This window comes from Numida meleagris, chromosome 1 (assembly GCF_002078875.1).
Source record: "Numida meleagris isolate 19003 breed g44 Domestic line chromosome 1, NumMel1.0, whole genome shotgun sequence".
In the NCBI taxonomy this organism is placed as follows: domain Eukaryota; kingdom Metazoa; phylum Chordata; class Aves; order Galliformes; family Numididae; genus Numida; species Numida meleagris.
Window position 1 is genome coordinate 117,821,389 of NC_034409.1, and position 24,227 is coordinate 117,845,615.

Sequence of the window (24,227 nt, forward strand, 5' to 3'; positions counted from 1 at the left end):
TTTCTGTTAGAAAACTTCTAACTGGGGACATGCATGACTGCCTCTGGGCATGCTCTAAGTCCACGTACCAAAGAGAAAAATATATTTGGTTAATAACAATTCAGTTTACATTTGAATCTTTTTATCTTAGTATATACTGTTGGCTGCTGTGAATTAAGTAAAATTTGATTACCGAAAAATATTGTACTACTTGTCCTTGTTCCAAGTGTATTTTTCCCGGTTTGTACAGTATCATGTGTGTGTTAAACCGGTAGCTCTTAAGCACTAGGTGTCCAGCTTGAAATGCAGATGATTTTAGTGCTGGATTACATTTTTTCAGGAAAGAAAAAGAATCATGAAACAGCAAAATGTATTTCCTTATATGCCAAAAGAAAAAAAAAAATCTCTTGAGGCAAAAAATAGCATTGCAGCAGTTAAGAGGTAATGGTGATGCACACAGGGATAAATCTACAATTAGCTATATAGTATTGATGGAAATATCTGCTCACTGCTAGGCAGGCATAAATGCTGAGCCACCCTTACAAGATTTGTACTGTGCTCCAGAGCCCACTAAATAGATTTAGAAGCACATAACTATTATGACAGAAGCAATTGCATTACAGAGATCCTGCTTCAATTTGCTCCTCAGTGCAGGCAGTTTAAATATGTTACAAACAGCTGAAGTGGTGAAAGCTAAAATGAGGAGTTTTTATGTGCTTTGGAAGCTCTCTTGCATTGTAAAACCGAACCTTTTTAATTTCATATAAGCAAAGTGCGCTGTTGTTAAACAGACAGCTCCATGTCTTTTCTTCATGAAGTGGCTTCTCCTTTGGAAAATGAAGGCACATTTTCAATTTTCTCTCATAGAATCATAGAATGGCTTGGGTTGGAAGGGACCTCAAGGATCATCAAGTTCCAGCCCCCCTGCCTCAGGCAGGGCTGCCAACTTCCATATCTAATACTAGACCAGGCTGCCCAGGGCCCCATCCAACCTGGCCTTGAACACCTCCAGGGATGGGGCATCCACAGCCTCTCTGGGCGGCTATGAGCCCCCAGGCCCTAACAGGATGAGCATGAAACTGTGCGGGTGCTCCTTGGAAGAGGAGACCTGGAACAGGTCTAAGCTGCGTGACAGAATAACATGCTTCAGAAAATCAGCAGTGAGAGAAGAGGAACATCTAATTCAGCATCCTATTGACACTCAACCGACTATATGTGAAATTCCACTTGCCCAGGCACTTGTTGATGAACATTGCATGAACTTATCAGAGAAAGAAGTTATAGATCTCTTTGAGAAAATGATGGAAGACATGTATCTAAATGAAGACTGTAAAGCTCCTTTAAGAGACAGGAATTTGTCCACAAAACATGAGATGGTTGACGAGTACATTTCTGTAACTGCCATATCTGGGGGACTGAAAAACAGCAAATATGAATGCACGTTGTTGTCACAAGAGTACATTCATGAATTCTGATCTGGAATTGCTGAGGAAAATCTTCTTAACTGTCTCGAGTCTTTGAGAGTGTCTTTAACCAGCTACCCAGTTATCTGGGTTAACAGTTTTGGACATGAAGGCCTTGGACTTCTGTTGGATGCCTTGGAAAGGCTTCTGGACAAGAAACAGCAAGAAAATACTGATAAGAAGAATCAACATAAACTTATCCAGTGCCTCAAAGCATTTATGAACAATAAATACGGATTGCAAAAGTTTCTAGGAGATGAAAGAAGTCTCTTACTGTTATCAAGAGCAATTGGTCCAAAGCAACCACACATGATGACAGAAACAGTGAAAATACTTTCTGCTATATACTCAGGTTTGCATGGTATGGCCTCAGCAGCCCCAGTAACTTTAGAAGGGCATAAATACACTTACCCTGGGAAATCCTGATGGTGCCCAGGGACTCAGACATGCAAGGAGATGCAGGGAGCACTGTTACAGATGTGACAGCGGCATTTAGTCATCAGCAACAAAAGCTCTTGAAGAAAAATCCTTTCCTGTTCTACTGTGGTAGCATTCGCATTATCCACATAGTCTAAACACAGCTAGGTAACTAAACCAGCTGGTAACTCAGCTGGTCTCGCTCACGGAACTGCTTTGCTAAACATGCATGTCAGAGAACATAAGTGAGCTAAGCACCGTGCAGCAGAGAGATGGCTGTGCCAAGAAGCACCAGGCTGTGTGGTGAAAGGCATCAAGTTGTGCAGCAGTGGAGTTACAAAACAGTGATATTTAGGAGCAAGTGGATCACTGTTTCAACTCAGCAGCTCTTCAGGAAAAAGGGAAGAAAGCCCCTGGGTGACTGCAGCACCTGGCAGTCACAGCCAATCCTGCTTCACTCACCTACCCTGGAGCTGACATGCCTTCTCAAAGACATTACCACCGAGGTGCCTGGACCCCGGCACACAGCAGTTCACGTTTTGCACAACACATCCTTACCTGTGTTAATCTCAGAAAAGCAATCCAGAAAACAGGATAAAGAGACTGCTCGTGGGACTAAGCATGCATCTTACCCTTCCCCTCACCTCTGTCTGTACATCTCAAACCCTTCTCCATTCTTGCCTTAGTGCAGCAAGAACCAGAAGAGGCCCTGTGACTTTGAGGTGGGTAGGATCTCCAGCTGTCAGCTCTCAGGAAAATTTTACCTGGTAGCCAGGTCTGCCACATGGCAGACAGCTAGCTGGGTTTCAGAATTTACTGCTACAAAATTAAGCACCAACAACATACAAATGAAGTGTATTTGTGCAGTGCTTTAAAAACTATGATGGAAACACTAAAGGTTATTTATCATTAGAGCAGTTTCAGAGGATTACATTACAAAATATAGTCTTCCTTGCTTCATTCTGTACAGAGAAGTGATACAGACACAACCTCTCAAATGGATTACACTGTTCCAGATTTGCTGATAGACTAAATTATAAAATGTCCTTTTTAAGTTAATACCTGACAAAAAAGAAATAGTATTGTGTGCAAGTTGAGCACTTCCACCAGTGCTCTAGATCAGTCCTGCAAGTAAAACTTTCGTATTTTTCCACTAATGTTCCAGTCTTCACCAGAAGTAAACTGGACAGCAAAACTTTGGGGGGTAAGATCAGGGGACCATGGGTCCTGCTTCAGCTTCTGCTGAAGACTACTGGCAGTAAGCAACTACGGAAGCATAAGTAAATATGCTTTTATCTTGCTTTTAGAATTTGCCTGATTGAAAAAAAAATAAAAACACTAAAGCCACCATTAACTGATTTTGTTTTCCTAATGACTTATTACCAAGAATGGCAGGATGTTTCAAAGACATTTTTTCAGTCATCAAACACATCTCAGTTGGACTGGATGATCTCCAGAGGTCCCTTCCAATCCCTACAGTTCTGTGGTTTGATATTCTACATTACTAGCAAAACCCTTCTGCACATTATACAGCATCAGGCAGGTGGGACAGCAGCAGGCAAAGTATTTTGAGCTCATATACTGTGGATTCCTTCAAAGTCAAAGATAATTTCTCCACTAATAGGAGCTGAAAATGGCATAAACGCTCCTTGTGCCTTTGCTAATGAGTGTAGCCAAGGTGACAGGAGAACAGTCTTTTTTATGAGAAAAGATGCTGACCACCTGAGTAAATAGGTAGGAGAATCTGAACAACGGCTTTGCTTCTTATTTGACTGGTCTCTCAGATGAGACCTTCAGTTATTTTCTTTGATGAGATAGATGGTCTTGCTTCTGGCCAGGCCAATAAACAAGACCAAATTCATAGTTCCGTTTCATTAACACTCTAGCACTTACGTATGATTTAGACAGCAGAAGGGAGATTGCGGTAAACAAAGTCACCAAGAGACGAGATTGCAGAGATCCTACTTTATGAAGACCTGGACGCTTTGATCCAGAGTTTTACTCTTGCCAGATAAAGAGGCTAGAAAGAAATTTTCAAGATTCACATCTACGGTTGGGCACTTTTCTTGATGAAGAAGAACTTTTCTTTCTTGAAGAATGTGTTGTATCCTGTGGTGCTGATATAAAATGTCTATATGCTGAATCTGCCCTGTGTGCCCTGCACTGACGCTCCCCTCAGAGAGCTCTCCCACTGCAGCTAATGTGTTCTCTGACTTTGCAATAGCAAGGTCTTGGATGGTGCCTCACTCAACCTGTGTTACTGCTGGATCCTTCGCTGGGCTGGGAGCTGCTCCCGATGAAAGCTTGTGCAAGATTATTAGAACAAAATGGTGCAAGCTGCAGGGGGAAGGAATGAGGAAAAGATGGACTGGCTTCTTGTGGTGTTGATAGGATGCTTATTTTTCCCTTGAGGTGGTGAATGGATTTCAGTCACCATAATAAAGTGCTGCAGGGTTGTTTCGCAATTTGTGGTTGCTCTCTCACTGCATATGGAAACAGACGTTATTGTTGTTTCCATGTTCTTACAGTTTCTTAAGGGTCTCGGGATGCATTCGTCACCTCCTGCACTGTTTTCTTCCCATCTTTTTTTCTCATAGCTCAGGAAAACAAATCGTTATCCAAATGGGGGAGAGGAGTTACTCTCTCTGTAGTGTGATTGCAGAACTGAGGGGTTATCCAATGAAATATCTTGGTAATGGGGGAGACTGAAAACAGAAGTACTCGGAATCAATATGGAATCTTAGCTTACCAGTTTAATTGGCAAGAAAATCGAGAGAGCTGTGTCATCACTTTTTTTGTTGTTAAAGTAGTATAGGCTGATGTTCTGACCTAGTAGGTTAATTCTATTGCATGCTGCTCTGTAGAGGGACATTTACTGTGTATTTAAAAATAAAACAACCTATAACCTATACAAGTTGCAAAATTCCAATATAAACTTACTACGTTGCATGTACACAAAAGAATTACTGTGTGATGTGTGCCTAAGAGGTATAATTATTTCTGTGTACTCTCTAATGTCACTGGAAGGATAGATAAGGCTTTTCTTTTCCAAATATTTTTAGACACATGGACCTAACTCAGAGCTAATGTGAAGCAAGAAGTGATTAATATTTTGGCCATGCACACATTAGTCACTTGCCCTCAAGTTTACATTCTTCTCTTTCTGTAATCTGGGGAGGATTTGGTGTGTAAAAGGCAGAGGTACTTTGGCCAGAGATCAGTGGGTTGGCAGGATCGCTGCAAGGCTAGTATCTCTGTGTAGTTGATGTTTCACAAAATGCTTTCTGCTGTGTGCTTGCATTCCCCTTCGTAATACCAAAGCTTGCCCAGGTGACAGCAGCAGGGTTTAGACAGCAACAGAAAATCTCTGCAAAGATCTGGCTGTGCTTGTGGGCTGATGGCGTGTGTAAAAATTGAAATGCCATTCATTTAAGCTTATGTGCTACCCATACTGACGTGTGTCAGGCATACTGGCATGTGGATCTGTTCTGCTGCTCTCTGAGCAAAGGTACTGCTTGTGGGAGCTCTGACGCTGCAGAATTTGGAGCAGAGGGTGAAGAGCAGGAGCTGCACTATTTAAGCTGCATTATTTTTCACAATGTTTTTGCAGTCTAAGCACCAGTTATACTACTTTCATGTCATTTAAAGTAATTTGTTTGAAATTTGAAGAAAAGGTAACTCAATTTCTGAGTAAAGATGATGTATAATATTGAAATGTTCAGAGGGATATCTTACCCCATCTTAAAAAAAATATTTTCACACTTTTTACAAACATATCTTTCTAAAAATGTGGAGTTGTCTGTTTACTTACTAAGATTCATTACTATGAAGAAAACTAATTTGCCAGTCTTTGAGACCACGTGCAAAGAACCCATGATTGAGCTTCTAGGCACACTGCTGGTATTTCTGAAAATAATTCCAAAGAAGGAGGTCTCAAAAGTGCTAAGCAGATGCGTCAGATGTGTCAAAGCTGTGATGAGTTAATAGTGAAGAGCATCAGTACTAAAGCACATTTTCTTTTGGTTAACCTTTTAAATTATTTGATACGTCTTTGGCTGTTGTTTTTAGATGAGCCTTCCCTGAAAATATGATGCCGGTGTCTTATTTCACTGTTTTATTCCACCTTCAACCATACTTAGTTTTAGCTCCCCTCTGGAATTTTTTTTTAAAAGCATTTTTTCAAATGGCTAAACACTGTCAGGATAATGAACCAGGAGTAGTGGGATGTCCCCTGTTGTCCTTCAGAGATTATTCCAAGTACATTAATAGAAGGGGAAAGAAACTGGAGATATTGTACTGAAATGCATTTTAAGTTCAGCTTAAAAGGATGCCTTGGGCCGTAACCTTGGTATCTTCTATGCTAATTTCAGAAAGGTTCTGGAAAGTCCGTGTAGCTAAGTTGCAGGTGATTCTGCAGGTGAGATTCCTCTTCTGCCTATGCTACAAGTTTTTCTTTGCTCTGTAAATAATTAACTGTATAGCTGGCTCTATGCATGACAATGTTTACAGTCTGCAGAGTTAAAACTTTGTTGGTAACCATAGCAGCTAACAGTGATCCCTGGTGTCTAGCAGCCTTTCACCAGATCAGCACATTTTTTTAAGCTGTAGGATTGAGTTCCTGGGTCTGTGTTAGCAGTTTGATTGTCCTTACAGCTCCATTGCTGGTGCGGTAGGACAGCTTAGAGTGCACTTCCTAGCGAATTGTGGAAATTTCTTTGTGCAGAGTCTGAACCTCCATACCTAGTCATGAAAATTTAAAAAATGAAAAACAACACCACACCCCCAAACTGCTGACTGGACCAAACCCAACTCCAAGCTTGTTCCATGACTTGTAGGTTATGGATACCTTGAAGACGGGCAGAAGAACATTTGGGACATTGCTTTGTCTATGTTACAGCCTTACTGGCAAATTACAGAGCATCCTATTTCACAGACATGGTGAAGTTTGAGCCTATTGGAACCTACTTTATACCTCCTGGAAGAGAGGTCAGGCCTTTCCTGTAGACTGCTATGTACATGTTTGAAGAGTTTTTGCATGATGGAATTAGAAGTTACTCTGCAGATTTTGAAGGGCAGTTTAAAAATGTATGTGCTGGTTTATGGCTTTAATTTAATGTGTTGTATTGCTCGGGCAACTGGAGAAGGCAGCGACTGTTAAATCTAAATGCAGAATCCATGGTTAAAAATACATTTGTTTTTCTTTCTCTTGACAATCAAAAATCCTATCTATGTTTAATTGAAGGGATTGTATCCACTGATGTAGCACAGCAGTCTTAGTTCTGACATTTACTAGATCATTTTGTAGAGCAGAGGGATGCCACGCATGTTAAAAGCCTGAGGCAAAAGGAGAGAAAATACTCAGATAACATTGTGTTTTTGCATGAGGCTTGCATTAGTGAGGTACCGTATTAGGACTACTAATGCCTTGTAACCAAAGAGTGTAGAGGTTACTTTCTTCAAATCAGTGCGTGTACCGTTCATTATTCCCATGTGGATACAGAAATGAAGGAGCAGCTGTCATATTCAGTGTCCTGTTTCCTTGCTCATTTTTAAAGGATAGTTGAGGAGAAAAGGTGGTAGACTCTTTTGAATGACCCTCCCACTGGGGTGTCTCTTGTTACCCTTTGCAATAGTGTAAAATTCCCTTTAAACATATTGTTGGTCCTGTTTTGTATAAGACTACTGGTTCTGGGCTTGATGCTTTGAACATTGCAGAAGTGCTTTGAGTATATACTTGCAGTGCCCATCTTACCCTTTGTTAGAAGTTATAATGGAATGGCTGAGTAGATGCATGTTATCTCTTGCATTTTTTGGTGTTTAAATTGGGTTGCGATATAGTCTTACTAAGTCTTTGTTTGATTTTTTCTACTCAAGAAAAATCTTTGTGAATTTTTAAGAGTAGAAGCTCCAAGCTCCTCTCCTTATTATTATTGCTTGTTTTCTTTGTTAAATTTAAATTTAGTTATTAAAATTTAATTAATTTAGATGTAATATCGCTTATCATTTAAATGTAACTCAGGAGGATTGATTGACCACTGAATTGCATCTAATTTTGTTGTGTTGAGGAACTGTAGCACATAACAAACCTATAGCAATGGTTGATGGTGCAATCCATATGGTGTAGAAGGACAGCTTAATACCATGTCTACTTTTTGACTACATCATGTGAGAATCACTGAGTCGATGTCCACAGAAATGTTATGTTAGCAACATATGCTTCTAAAAATCCTTCCATTTGGATAACGATTTGTTTTCCTGAGCTATGAGGAAAAAATGTTAGATGCATATTACAGTTTATAGGTGCAATTTTACAAGTCTGTTGAGGAGAGCTACATTTCTGTTACTGAGGTGGGAAAGTGCTATAAAAAGGAAGAAATTACATTAGTGATACTGTTCTAAAGGGCGATAATATGTTAACATTAGTTTTCCTAAGGCAATTTAACTATTCATAAGTAGTTATTCACTTAGTCGCAATTAGACTGAAGTGCACAATGGCTTCTATGCTGATAGAAGAGATGCACAGATGAAAGAAAAAGAAAAAGCCTGTTGAGAAACACTGTTTTCAAAGAGTGAGCTTACTGAAATGGTAACTCAGAGGAGATCTTTAACACTCCTTGACCACACTGAAAATAACTTTTGCTGCTTGCTGTACTTCTTATCTCCTTGTATCTTTGTTTTTACAGGTAGTCACTTACAGAAATTACCTGTGCATCATGTTGAGAATAATCTATATGTAATCCTAAGAAGAAAATGCTTTGAATATGCCTCTTATCAGCTTGCAACACTGCATTGTAATGGAGTTGAGTTTTCCTTTTTTTTCCAGTCAGAATCCTCACACAGAAACTTGCAGTGGCTAAGAATTTTTCACAAGAAAATGTTGGTGCAGATTTTGATTTGCTGCTGTCACGGGGTGCTGGAGATGTTGTCCTTCAGGAGTTAGGGACTCAATATCTCAGCAAAGTGACTGGGCAGAGGTAGAGGTGGAGCAGTTCATGATTTATCCCTAGTCAGCAATTTTTATCTTGTATATCTTTCATAGAAGTTGGCAAACTCAGTCCCTTCTCCCTCTAAACTCGGAGTTTATCAAACCATTTTAGGTGATACATTGGGTTTTAGTCTGCTTCTGCCTGCTGACTTGTGCTCCTGCTGTTCTAAACGCAGTATTTGGGTTGTCGTACTTCTGGCTGTGTCGCAACATGTGTTTAGCAGTGAAGTCTTTGGACGGACTTGATTTTCAAGGAAGGGAGAGGAGTCTCCCTTTCCATAGGCAGGTCTTTGACTGGGACTGATGTTCAACCTCCTGGATTATGAACCCTCTTATCAAAGTATCCAGCTTGTTTTTCATTACTTCTTTTCCTCACTTTCCCTCCTCTGAGATTTTGATTGCTACAGAAATAGTAATATTTGATGACAAGCTCTCCTGACTTTTCATCGGAAGTACCACATACAGTTAGGTGAAACTTGTTAGCAGGACCATTTTCACCATGCCTGTTATTGTAAGACTTGCATTAATTTTCCTTTCATCAGCACTGCCTCTTATTCTTAAAATGCATGCTTAATGATGGTTATGAGTATGTTTTTAGGTCTCCCCAGCAGTCAAAGGAAATGTGGAAAGGCTGATTTGCAGCCCTTCCCAGCCACCAGCCTTTCTGGAAGTGTTCCTCCATCGTTACTCTAGTTATTGCAGCTGACACTTTATAAACAGTACCTCATCACACTCAGGAAAAAAGCTGAGCAGGCTCCATCAGATGCAAGGTGGATACTGCCTTGTCCAATTGCTACGCTGTTTGGAGGCTTTTTCCCAGTTTGCTAGGCTTGAATCTCAGACATTTTCATTAAATGTTGGATCTAATTCAGTATACGCGTTTCCTTTTATGAACAGGAATGACTTTTTATTTTCCTATCAGGTAGCCTCAGGTAGTTTCAGATGGTGGAAGGCAGAGGGCTATGTTTGAAGACTGTATTTTTATCAAAGGGTCCTTTACCTGCACAGATTTTGAGTGTATGAAAATAAATGTCCTAAGGCAAGGACAGAGCTCATAATCTGTGAAAAAGAAGTAGTATGCTTTTCCAGTTCTTCTTGTACACTTCAGAAACCTGGGTAAATATTTTGAGGGGCCACTGATGTACCAGGAAACCTGAGTACCTAAATGAAGACAGTCATCTTTTCTGGCCGTAGAAGCATTTTTGCATAGAAAATGACTTTTAAAATTTAAATTCGGAATAGCAAGAACTTCAGGGATCAACTAAGATAAATAAATGAATACATAACAGTTTCCTGAGTGCTGCATATGTGTGCACTTTAAATTGATGTAAAAAAAAAAAAGTGGAAGTATGTGAAGGAAATTCGTGTTATTGAGAACTGACCTGCCTTGTTTTTCATTGCTGATTGTTCTGAAAACAGTGCTATGAGATACATGAGAACCTAGGATAATTAGAGAATGCTATGCCCGGTGATAAAGAGAGGGAATAGAAAAGCTGAAATACAGTTTTTCATTATCTGCGCTGTTATTTGTTATCCAAATAACAAATTATGGAGACTTCCAATTAAATTGTCAATGGTGTTCATGCTAAGGAGTGCAAAGTTCTGTTTAAGTATTTAACTGTGAAAATAAATGGAAAAAAGTCAATAAGTCAATTCCTTTCCATCTGTGTTTGTATTTAATAAATATTTTAAAATTATGGAAACATAGAGTTTACCAGTACTTGATCATTACAACTCTTATTAGACTCAAACTTTTTTTTTTTTTTTCCTTTTTATGGCTTCTTCCAGTTACTGTCAAGTCACTTGAATGGGTCTGGCCACAGCGAATGTGAGATAAAGCTTATCTAGCTGAGGAACTGAGTGATTTTTTTGAAAAAGCATTGTAAGTAGTAGTGATAAACATGATTTATAAGGTCTTAGTGTACTCCAGAGTTACTGCTTTAGGAGCTTGCTGCAGCTGGTAGGACTTAGAAATCTGGCTGGTGCTTCCCAAGTAAATTTGCTCACCAGCTACCTCCCTTTCCCTATTTTGGGTGGGGGCCAATGCTCCAGCACTTCAGCTCCTCAAAAGGCTCACGTGCATGTTGTCACTGCTCACGGCCTGTGCAAAGAATGAAGTGCAGAGCACACAAACTCTTTCCTCATGTTTTGTAGTCGGTGCCAAATTAAATTTAGTGATAGATAATAAAATATGTGCTGATGAAAACGCCTTGGTCTGAAGATATCTGTAAATAGCAATTTGATCAGGTCATTCACTGGCTGTACAAAACTTGTATGGTAGGGGAACAAAGAATAAGACATGAGAAATGACCAGCAGCAAAATGTAGGAACAGCCAATTCTCTTTAAAGGACTGAAGGCTGAATCAAGGCACTGCCTTAGCTACATAAGAACTTCATCTCAGTAATGGGTACTGGTTATAGCATGCCTAAAGTTGTTTTCATCAATAGCAGGTGTACACAAGCGACTGTACCTGAGGATCTACTGAGATACTGCCTGTCTTTCATATCTGTGTATTTACTGCAATTTATAGTTTAGTGAATGTCACCTTTGCCTGCAGGCACTTGGACATTGTACACACAGTGCAGACACATCCGAAGTCCTGTATGAATTCTGTAAGTGTCCATCACAGGTCTTGTCTGGAGCGATCAATGACCTTTCTGAAGTAATTTATGTTACCCAATTTTTGGTTACAGACACGCTGCTAATAAAACAGCATACACACGCTCTTTTTTTTTTTTTTCCCTCTTCCTTTCTTTTTCCCCTGTACTTTTTCTCTTTTATTTTAAAACTACTGCTGTGCAGATTCTCCTGGACTACTTTCAGGTCTTTCAATATTGCACTCCAGCCTGGATCACAGAGGGTGAGGAGGACTGCAGAAATGATTGGAATCCTACAACCCAAAGCTATGAGTGATATACTTCATATGAATTGTAATTTGAAGTAGCTATTAAAGCACACGTGTCATAAATATTTCTTCCTTCCTGCCTTGAATTTATCAACTTTGATATTTATTTTCAATTTTAGTTCTAATTAGTTTGCTAGATATTTTTTTCTGATCAGAAAAAAAACTCACAATAAAGTTGAGTGTGTGTGTGTATCAAATGCTTGGATGTTCAGTGTGCTTTAATACAGCCTATGGAGGGTATTTGCATACAAATGTGTAACATGTACCAGTTACCTCCAGATACAGCTATTAAAGGAAGAATGTGAGGAGGTAATTTCATAAGACTACAACTACAGCTACAACCAAAAGTGTATATGATTCTGTATTTTCATTGGTCTTCATATGGTGTGATTGGGTGATTTTTGCTATTGCTTGTCAATTGCCAGCCACTTTTTCCTCATGTGTTATGACTCAGAAGACTAAGCATGACAAGATTCTTTCATAGGTTGCTTCGTTATGTAAAATGCCTGAAAACAGTCCTTCAACAGAGTGATACCTGAACTTGAAGCTGTTTTCAGTGAAGGAGTTGAAATCCAAATAATCAGGGATATCATTTAATTTCTAGAGGCTGTTAGAGTAGCTGGGAGAAGGAGTCCTATGCGTTTTGTCTTTTTATTAAAAAATATCTTTTGGGTGTAGGATTACTAGAGAATCCTCTTGTGAATTGCTTGGGAGAAAACTGCTCAGCTTTGCCTGAAAGTTCTTTGTCACAAACTGAAGGTTATTCTCTTCTTCTAAATGAGATTCCTCCTTATTTTTTTCAAGAGATGTTTGTTTTTGTATTTATTATGCAGTGATTTATTTCTGAAGGCTTAATTTTTTCTGGTTTGTGCTTAGCATATACATACATTTATTTTTTTATGGCAAAATACTACTTTCAAGGTAGACTGCTGTAGGGAAACAATAGTTAAGTCATGTCTTATCATTTTTTCCTGTCTAGAGAGTCTTGCAAGCTTATATTTAGCAGAATTTCATTTTGGCAGATATACATAAATATAATTTGAGGACATGGCAGTTTTGAAGTTAAGGTAACCCTGAAGTCTTTATTTGAAATGTAAGTAAAAACTCTTCAACATGTAGGATTAATGCTCAGTGTCTTCCCTCAGAGTACAGCACTCACAGACCAGGAACTTATCAACTATTTCAAAATGAAATGTTCTTTTCTCAGTAAGTTGGTCAGCAAAAAGCACATTTAAAATGAATTAGCATTGCTTAGATAATAGTTATTTATTCCTTCCACTTATTATATCTGCAACTTTCTCTCTTGACTCTTTGTTTAAATGTAAAAATAATAATGAATAATGAATAATAATGAAGTACACGAGAAAGTACTTAAAGACAACTTCATATGAGTTTGTGGTTGATGAAATCTTCATTTTTCTGCTTGCTGACTTGGTCTGCATTTGGCTGTGTTCAACAAGGTGGCAGATCAACAAGAGTCATTCATAGTTTTCCAATCTATCTTTATTGAAAGGTTGCTATTATATATGACCAAGCTGCACCATTTCTGGTCTGCAGCATTTCTTCATCCACGAGGACTTGCATGCATTTTCTGTCTGCTTGCTATCTTCAACTCATCTTCAAGCTTTCTTTTCATCTCAGCATATATTTAATGCTTTTATTTTGCCTGTGTTATTTGTAGAGTTTTATTAGTTGTAACAGCAGTGAGCCTCATGTATACTGGCACCACATGTCTCTTTGGAAAGCACTATAAAATTCCTGTTACTGCTTCAAAGGAGACTTATCCAAACAACGATCATACTTTCTCATGCCATGGTTCTTGTCTGTAAACAGGAATTCTGCTGAGTGTGCTAGGCAGATACGCATCAGTTTTTCTCATGTGGACTTGACCATAATATGTCCTCAATGTTTTTTCTTTTAATACAAGCTACCGAGTTTAAGTGGCTCTGATATCCTTGACTGTTTAAAGTTTCCTGCAGGCAGAGTAAACACTAGGTTGAGAAACTGCAAAGGTAAGTTTCAGTATGATGCATTACTTCAAAGGTAACATGCCAATCTCTTTTGCAAACATTGAGCAATTAAGGGATTGAGTAATTTGAGGTGAGGATCATGATCACCGAATCTTCTCTTCTCATCTGATGTGCTAAACATGCTCTTCTCCTACAAATACCAATCACAGATCAAACTTCTTAAAGCATTTCTAGCACTTATAATACTTCTTCTAGTCTTGAGCAACACTCTTTGCTGTTCTGGATCAGTGCTCAGCAAGGTTATTTCTACTGTCTGCATTCTTTTATACCACTTTTTTCTTATGTAAGACCAAAATGTAGGAAGTTGTTCTTTTTGAATAGACTGACCCATCCATGTCCATTTGCTTGCTCGCCCCTTTTTCACAGCTCTAAAAGAATATTCAAAACATGCAGAGGACCTAGAGGGTCTACAGTGAGTTGCTTCACGCAGATACCTCCAACCTACTCATTCAACTAAGAGAAAATAGTCTGAAGTGTAAAGGGCTTGACAGCTGCTGTGTTTCTCTGTGTTAGCCAGGAAACTCTTGAGACGTAATGTTTAAGGTTTGGGTCAGTTTTCTCAACCCTTAGGATTCTACGAATAGGATTCTTCACTAAATATTAAGTCTTCAGGGTTAAGTATATTACCTCTGAAGAAGCACATGACGTGCTTCTTGTAAAAGGATTTCTGTGGCTCTGGGACACTTCTTAATGCAGATCATTAAAATTCTTGCTCTTACCAGTTACTTTTTTCTTTTTTATAAGAACAGACCTCTTTAGTTTTTGCATACCAGACATACTGGAAAGAGAAAAGCCGCTGGAGATCAGCATATCTGCAACATGTTGGAACTCAGAAGGCTATACTAGACAAAAAAGGAATTTGCAAGGTGTATGGCCCTGTTCCAAACACACATGAGTTAACCTGTACCTGCTGCAATGTTTGCAGGAAGCAAGGCCAGATTAAGAAGGAAAACAATTAAATAACAAATTAGGCATGACAGCTGCAAGAGTTGTAAGACTTGAGGAACATGGCTGTCAGGAGTACTGAGGAACTGCCTCTGCCTTCAGTACCCTCTTGAAATTGCTGGTGCTTAGTGCTTGGAAAAACTGAAACCATAATAGTTTTCTTGTGAAGCTGTGGCAGGTGTATGCCAGCAATATTTATGAGGAGACCTCTGGCCCTAAGCTGTCAGACTGCAGAAAGAAGAGTGCTAAATTCTAATATCTGATTTACAAGTCTGGCAGCACGTGCTACTCACATGGTGTGTGATTTGAATAATGATGTGTCTGCTCCTGATCTCATTAACCCTGATTTAATCCAGGATCTTATTTCATTAATGCTTGCTAGCTTTCATACAACCGATTACACAAACAAACAAAACCCTAAGAATGCCGTAACACTGTAACTATCTTTCCAGATAAATATTTTCATGAATCCTTTTTTTGCCTTGAAAAAAGTTTCAGCTTGTCTGAGGAGAGAGGCTTTTAAAATACCGATGCATCTTCAGGAACCTAGATTGTGATTTTTTTAATGTACTGGAATTACACAATGCTTGTCCTAGCTGTTTAGGTTCAGCGGACTTCTCTGTAGAACCTTTATAACGGCTCTAGAGGGTTGAGGAATTGATCAAATAGAAAGACAGGTCTATCAAAGAACAATAACAATCAGTGCGATTTGGCCAATCAGTTTTATGGCACAGTTCTTTATCCTGGAGCACAGAATTGTGTGATTAGAGAATTCTGTAGGAATTTGTATGATTTGTTAGTTGGAGAGAAAAATGGCTGTTTGGACCATCTCCAGAGCTTTTTATAAAGTGTGACTGAAATGAAAATTTGAAATACTCTGCAGCTGTATTCTGTATTTGTGTAGCACAATGACTTTTGTTCATTTTTTTTCCTTTTTTTTCTGCAAAACATATCATTTAGAGAAGATAAATCCTTTCACAGAAAAAAAAACATCTTCCACAGGATTTTATACAGAGAATGCAGGGCTCATCTGAGTGAGTCAGTTAATGTTCTCATTAGAAAATCCTGCTGTTAAGGATCATCTGGTGTGTGACAGGATTCTGCATAAGGGATTTGTGCTACTTTGTCTCTCTGAATCTGTCTGTGTTACAGAGATCGTTTATCTGGTTATCCAACACATCACAATTTGTGATAATGTCTGCTCTTTGCTTGTTTCGAAGAATGTGTGTCATCTCTTTCTCTGTACTGGTTTATCTACTTCAGATTGTATGGTTGTAAGAAGGGGGGGAAAGAACAGAGATACAAACCTGGAAATTCATGGATTCAAGTAGTTTTGTGTATATCTTACCAGCTTTGCTTTACAAGTTGATATGCACAGGGCTTTTTATGCAGACAGCAGAAATACTACAAGAAATATCCATCTAAAACTGTAACCTGGTACAGCAAGCCTTTTTCATATGACCTGGTGTCCATATAGGGGGGAAATATTAACATCCAAACTTCTGGCATCTCCCACTCTGAAGGAATGAGGAATGACATTGCACATTCTAGCAAAGTAATTATACTTTTGATATTTCAGTGAAAATGGAGTCTTTATGAGAAGAAATTTAATTCTGTTAAAAAGGGGCATTACTTGAATAACTTCAGTCTGCTAGAGCTGGACTGAAGAGACACTGGCTGGGAAGCACCCTTGTGCCTCCATAGAGTGCTCACAGATACACTGAGTACACGTGTGTTTCTAAGCACATGTACAGATGCGTGTTTGTGTTGAGACCACTGGGCAGCTGAAACACATGCAGATTGGGCTGTGCTATTGCCAAACACAGCTGAAAGGCAGAAGATGTAAGCTGATGAAGGTCTGGCAGGCCTTCCACTGTCACGAAGGTTATGGAAGTGCAAGGGTAGGAAGAGGCTGCCAGCTGGGAGGCAGCTTGCCAAGCATCTTCCCCATGGCGGTTCTTGCTGGAGCAGTGCCTTGTGTGTCCTGAACCCCACTACTCACAAAGACTGCTGAATGTGTAAAGCAGAACAAACTCTCTGCCCCAGACTGAAAGCTGGGGAGGAGTGTGTGTGCTGCAAGGCTCACTGGTAGATGTTAGCAGTCTACTTAACGGCAGTGTGAAATAAGGATGTAACTTCCAGTTCACCTGCAGATTCAAAACCTGCTGCAGCTGTACAATCTCTTCTGTGCCTTGTGATTCTCTCTAAGGTTTCAAAAACACAAAACCCATACCAGTTTTGCGACTTGTTGTCTTTAATTTTCAGAATCTTTTGGTCACCATCTTCACTGTCTGATAGTGATAGGAGAAGGGGAAATGGCTTTAAACTAAAAGAGAGGAGATTTAGGTGGGATGTTAGGAAGAAATTCTTTACTCAGAGGGCGGTGAGGTGCTGGCACAGCTGCCCAGAGAAGCTGTGGTGCCCCATCCCTGGAGGCGCTCAAGGCCAGGTTGGATGGGGCCCTGGGCAGCCTGAGCTGGGGGGGGGCAGCCCTGCCCACGGCAGGGGATGGGGCTGGGTGGACTTCGAGGTCCCTTCCAACCTAAGCCATTCTCTGATTCCCAGTGCTTCACCTATGCATGATTGGATTCTGTGCCCCTGTTCTGGTGACAGTTTCTGTTTTCTGCACCTCTTAAGTAAATAAATTTACAACAAGCTTCTGCTTTTGTACTTTTCATCTCCCTGGGGAACCTGCATATGAAAATCCACAAACTTACTCACTCTCTTTCAAAGTCTTCTTTAAAGGTGTCTTACTGCAGTGCTTACAAAATGCTGCTAAGTGCTTATGCACCTGGCCCATGCAGATCAGTTCTGCTTCTCTGTGCTTCCTGCCAGCTGCTATTTCTGTTAACCAGTAGTAGTTTTTCTTCCACCTGGACTGTAACATCTTGGAGACTAGCACTTGGTATTTTGCCTCCATGATGTGGCATCCATAGATGCCATTAGAGTACATGATGGAAAAGACCTGGAACAGAGCATTGGGCCTGGACCACTTTGCATTCCTCAGAGTGCCAGCACTGGGATCAGGATGTGGCTCAGAGTGGCATCCAACACCCAGCATAGTATGCTTATCCTATGTACTTTTTGTTGTTGTTCTAATTACCATTTTCAGCCTTGATCTGTTAAGTACATTAAGATATAATAAATTGCTTGTCCTGGTGGTAGTGCAGCTAATGATTGCTGCAAGCACTTCTAAACACCCCAAATCATAATGAGCAGAGTGTATTCTTTTTAGCTCCTGGCTTTCTCTGAGAGTGTTGTGTATTTGGTACACATTTTTTCACATGTGCTTCCCACTTTATTCCTTGCTGTTTCTCATCCTCCCTTTTTTTTCCCCCTTTTATTCTTTTTTTCTGGTAACTTCTGGAAGAAATAAATGGTATATGAGAATATGAGCTGTCTCCTTTTGAAAACAAGAATGAAGACTGAGGCTAGCAGCATGGAACAAGGACATTTTCTTGACATGAATGGACACAGGACAAAACCTCACGTTCATATAAAAACAGAGCAGGAGGATTGCATAAAGTGCAACAAATCTGAGTTTTGTTTATTTTATTATAAAATATGCACATAGCTTTCTAAAAGCACAAGGCTTTCTGCATGTGCAAGTGCATATTGTATCCAGAAGACCTTTTATTATGAGAAGGATATATGGAAGATGTAACAAGGCTGTTTCAGAAAAGGAGGAATGTGGAGATTGTTTAAAAAGAGGGCATTCGGTGTGCTGCAGTATACTCAGCACTTAGATATAGGGGAGGATCAGGGAGATTGGAGTGTGGAAGGGCACAGTCTCCTGGGAGCTGTGCTTGGGAGGGCACCTTAACATTGCTATCTTCATCTGTTTTAAACAGGCATGTTGGTCACTGAGAAGTCACCAGCCATTGAAGCAGAAGCTGGTTTTACTCTGCCTTCTGTGGCGCAGCAGGCTTGCAGTTAGTGTAGAATACACTGCTTGTAAGAATTAATTTGTAGGATACACTTCTGACTCTGTGCAGGTGGGCTTCACGAGTTTATTTGCACCAGGAAGGAGTAAAACAAAAGCTGGCCTATTTTTTATGTGACACAACAGGATAAAAAGGAGGGTAAGGCATGTCACAGCCTCATCTTTAATATGCTTTGTTCTTCATACTGCTGCTGCTGGAGTGGGAGAGGCTGTTTGGCCTGTAAAACTCAGTCGACAAATAGTGCTTTTCTCCATCAGGCCCTAAATCAGATAGAAATCATGTGAGCAGCAGAAATAGACTTGAAGGCAAGATACAGAAACCAAAGAACTCATTGAGAGAGGCTTAGGAGGCTTGGTTTAGAAATAACCCCAGAACGAGGTGGTACTAGCACAGGCAGGAGACTCAGGGGCTTTATTTAAAGATTGTCACATGCTTGACAGGCAACTGGGGAAGTGTTTACTATAAACTAGGGGTAAGCGGACAGTGAAAGAGGAGAGAAGATAAGGAATCCCGCTGGAGGGAACTGTTGCTTATTAGTTCGAGACCATTACTTTGGTTGTAAGTTTAGATCACAGAATCATAGAATCATGTGAGTTGGAAGACACACTTAAAGGCCATCTATTCCAACTCCTTCATTGAGCAGGGACACTACAGCTTGATCAGGGCACTCAGAGCACTGCCCAGCCTGACCTTGAGTGTTTTCAGGGACAGGGCACCCCCCATAACTTTGGGCAACCTGTGCCAGGGCCTCACCACCTTCATTGTAAAAAACTTATATCCAATCTAAATCCCCCATCTTTTAGTTAGAAACCATTTCCCCTTGTTCTGTGACAAGGGACCCTGCTTGCAGAGTCTGTCCCCTTATTTCTTATAGCCCCCCTTTAGCTACTGAAAGGCCATTCTAAGGTCTCCCAGGAGCCTTCTCTTCTCGAGGCTGAGCAGCCCCGGCACTCTCAGCCTGTCCTCGTACAGGAGGTGTTCCATCCCTTGGATCATTGTTGTGGCCCTCCTCTAGACATTCTCCACCAGGTCCATGTCTCTCCTGTACTGAGGACTCTACATCTGGAGGCAGTACTCCAGGTGAAGTCTCACAAGCGCAGAGTAGAGGGGCAGGATCACCTCCCTTGACCTGCTGTCCACACTCCTTTCGATGCAGCCCAGGATGCAGTGTTTATTTTGCTGTTTACAGAGTTCAAGACTTGTGCTGGATTTTAGTGCTGCCACCATGTTTCTGATTGAAAATAACTTTCACATTGATGCTAGTTCAGTTGCTGGGAGGGTTTGTTCAAGCTACATTGTTTATTTTGTAAGAAAACTATGAGAGTTCTCTTGATATTGGAATTACGTTTGTATCTAAGCACATTTGTAATTATTCAGTATCTCTTAACTAGTGGCAGTATCAAAGAAAATGACTTGGGAAGACTGAACATTGTAGGAGAGCAGTATTTTGAGGTTTCGGTATAAATGGGTACTGGAATTTGTACACTGAACTTGCAGATGTTTTTTGCAGGAAATCACGGTGGCAGTTGTCTCTTGAAGTGTAAAGCATGGCTTCTGAGAGAAGAGATTAAAAGAAAACCCTTCTCAAAATCTGACATTGCACACTGTATCTTAGAGGGGTCAAAGCGCTTCTGACACTTCATTGTCATCTTTTGATAATTGGAAGGTGTTGTGTGATTTTCCCATGGGCTGCACATGATTCTGATTTCTTAATCCTGCTCCCATATTTGGCTTCAAGCAATGTACAGGCTGTAAAAATTCGAGCTGTGAAAGCCTCGTTATTTTTCAGCTTTTAACTCTCAGTATGAATGTGGTTTGTTTTAAAGAAGTTTTGAGAGATTTTTTTTGCATGATTAAACTTCTCACCTCCAGAATACAGAATCTCCTTGCATGCAGAAGTCATATGTAAGTCACTTTGTAGTATTGTAGTGATTTTATCATAATTTGTCATGGCTCCCAAAAAATATGAGGAATGAATGGTTGGATGGAACGTTTCATATCTGCATCAGCATGGAACAGCATTGCATTGCACTTATTGTCATGGAAAGGATTGCAGCAATTTCCTCAAATATCTTCAGCTGAGTTTCCTGTAAAGGTCAGAACTGTAAAAAAAAATCTTGAAACTTTCATGTAGTGAAAATGGCAGAAGTTCATGTACTTTCTTTCAGAAAGTACTTGATAACAAATATTGAGTGTAACTTTTGTGGCTCACCTGATTCAAGAATTTACTGTAAATTAAAGGAAACTTTTTGGTAAATGCACATGAACTTCAGCATGCAGGCAGACAGATAGACTTTTTCCTTGAAAGGTAATGAATGATTACACTCTGAAACCAAACCTAAATCTTACAAAGAAGTTGAAAAGTGTCAAGTGGGCCAAATACTTTTCTCCTTGAAAACTATTAGGTCCTCTTTTTGTTTCTCTCCCCAGCTTGGTAAGGCACAAAGATTGCTCTGTCAATGAGTAACAGCTTGTGAAAGTACTTCGTAAAAGAGAAAAGTTCTTAATGTCTAGATTTTCTGAGTTGAAATAGTCATTTAATAGAGTACAGGTATATAGGTGTAATGTTGTATTTTGTTGCCTGGTGCAGTTTTATCACAAAATAGAATTTGTTGTTTAATAGTTAATGCTTTATAGCATTCTAAAGCTGCCAAGTTTATTGAGATTTTCTTAAAAATTTTCTGTGGCTTATAGTCGTTTGGGATACGATTAGAGAAGATCCAAATAAGACTAGGTCAAGTACTGTCTTGGATTTTGTGAAAGAAAATCATCTTTTTGTTGTTTGGCCATTGGCATCTGCAGTGTGGTTGAAGCCTGGTTATGCAAAACAATAATGAGATTTTCTGGATATTAATAGTGTGTACACAGTGTGAGGACTTTCAGAATGCTCTTGAATATGTTTACTTTCCCAGAATGTCTTTGAAATAGTAATAGTTCTACAAGTCTAGCTTACAGTTTATTTGTAAAGATCACAGTGACTTTTTTTTTCCTGAATTTCTTGGGTAAAGGATGCCTACTTAGAAAAAGAACTGTTTATCATGTTGGAATTGCTCTAAAACCCACATACACAGGAGATGGAGACTGACTTTGTGGAGCCTGCTTGTGGCTTTGGAGAACCTGGTTTAGATTTAGTGGTGGAAATGTGAGGTTGCTTACTTCAGGGGTTCCCAAGGCATAGCCCCTGGAAAATGATCTTCTAATAACCTACAATTATCTTAGCTTGGGCTAGAAAAAAATGCAGCATTTTGACTCATGAAGTTTATACTGGGCACTGCCTCAAAATCAAGTATAAAAGGGTACCAAAGAAGAGAGACGTTTTGAGATACTTATGAAGCTCTTGGCACTGTGAGAGTGTACCTGTGTACGGGCAGGCTGTGTGAGTCAGACAGTTGTTCACTTTGTACAGTTGTTCACTTTGTAGAAATATTCCAGTAGCTGAGGAGTAAGTGAGCCAAACGCTGTGCTCATGAACACTCTGAGGCTTTGGCCTCTGTGCAGGACTCTCCATGGATATTTATGTCTGGTGAACATAGTTTTGGAAAGGGCTTTCAAGATCACTGAGTCTGGTCTGACTTGTATCACTACAAGGTCTTCTTGCTGTGTGGCTTGGAGGAGATTCAGCACACTGTAGATATCCTTCAGTACCTGTCCAGTCCCCATTGGCCTACTCAGGAGCAGATTGGCCCAGAGTGGGTGGGAGTTGTAGCTAGTCACGGAGCAACTGTATTTGCTGTAATCAAAATACCACCAAGAAACAGTGCAAAAGTCCTAGTCAGAATAGAGCAGAATAGTTAAGTTGGAAGGGAACTGCCTGACCACATCAGGGCTAACCAAAAGTTAAAGCATGTTATTGAGGGCATTGTCCAAATGCCTCTTGAAGACTAATGCACTGACCGCCTATTCTAGTGTCTAACCACCCTCATGGTACAAAAGTGTTTCCTAGTGGCTGATATGCTGGAAACCTGAAGAAGATCCATCAGTGCTGTGTGGGATGATACAGTTTGCTGCTGTACTGGGATGTAGAAGAGAGCAGCAAATGTGCAAGAGTTGAAGGACAGCTCTCAGGGTAGAAGTTTTCATTTTACTGATGGGAGAGTCTGTCCAAAGCCACCACCTGTCTCCAATGTCTGCTCAATGTAGAGGATCTCATCAAATTTGCAAATTACACCAAATTGAGAGGGTCAGCTGACGTGCTTGAAGTCAGGACTGCTGTCCAGAGGGACCCATACAGGACCCTTGTGAATCCCACCAAGAGGAAACGCTTGCTCCTGCACCTGGGAAATAGGAGTCTGGTGGAGACTTAGACTGGGGCCTGATGGGTTTGCGAGTAGCTCAGCTAAAAAGGGCCTGTGGATACTGCTGGGCAGCAAGCTGAACACGAGCCAGTCTTGTGCCTTGGCATCAAACCTTGCCAACAGTTTCCTGGGCTGTGTAACAGAGCTACAGCCTGCAGATTGAGAGAACTGATATTTTCCTTTACCTGGCATGTGTTACTCTACATCCAGAGCACAGCAACCACTTTTGATTCCATCAGTGGCAGAAAAATATCAATAGAGTGGAGCAAGTTCTTCTGGGCATTATCCAGAAGATAGAGCTAGGGGACCGGAGAGAGCAGATAATAACTGAAAAGCAGGGTTCAAGCTGGGTATAGGGAACACTTTTTTCTCAAGCAGTCAAGGAGTGGAGCAGGTTGCTTGTGCAATTGTGCAGTTTCTCTCTTTGGCGATTTTTTAAGACCTAACTGACCAAAACTGTGAGCAGCCTGGTCTGACCCCAGGTGGCTGCCCTCCCTGCTTGGAGCTGGAGGTTGGAGCAGAGACCACAAAGGGTTCTGTCCTCCTGACCTAGGGCAAAGCTTGGAGCCAAAACCTAAATTTTTCCCTGATTTTTTTGTAGATGGTGATAGACAAATGGCTTAGCTTCTTTCATGTGACAGTTCCCTGTCTGTGGGTTTACTTTCATGAAACTTTGCTCCACCACATGTTTTCTGTGTGCTGCCAAAGAGGATGATCACCTTAAAAGGCTGTCAGTTGCAAAACGTGCTAGGGTTAGCAACGGCTCTGACAGCAGCTCTATATGCTTCTGCCAATTATGGAAACATTTGTCATATTTTCCTATTTAATATTTTTCTTCCTGCCATAGTTGTTTTTTCTGTAGGCTTCTTGACATAGGGGAAGCAGACTTAGCTGTCTGTGCAGAAGGAACTATGAACCACGTTCTGCCCTGTGTGTCAAATGTACAACTAATGGATGGATAAACAGAATTTTTTTTCCCTAGTCAGCTTTGGTAATCTTTAGGAAGAGAACTGCAAAGCTGTCCTACAGTTTTCATGCCTAAATAAGGGATTAGCCCCTTTTAAGAAGAAAAAAATATAATAATATTGGTTGGAAGAGTTACTGAAAATGACTTTAATTTTGTAGCATTTCAACTTGTATAGATTATTTGGGGTAACATTAGAATAGATGGGTGTATATATAGAAGTTATAAGAAATCACAGGAGCTTAAGATTTAGAATATTCTGTAACGCATCTTTTTTTTTTTACTTTCTTCTTTTTCTT

General features: G+C 40.2%; 1 protein-coding gene across 7 annotated transcripts in view; it reads left to right on the plus strand.

Moving 5' to 3' along the window:
- Positions 1-24,227, plus strand: part of SH3KBP1 (SH3 domain containing kinase binding protein 1) — a 228,423-nt gene that overhangs the window by 56,001 nt on the left and 148,195 nt on the right. The window lies entirely within an intron of this gene.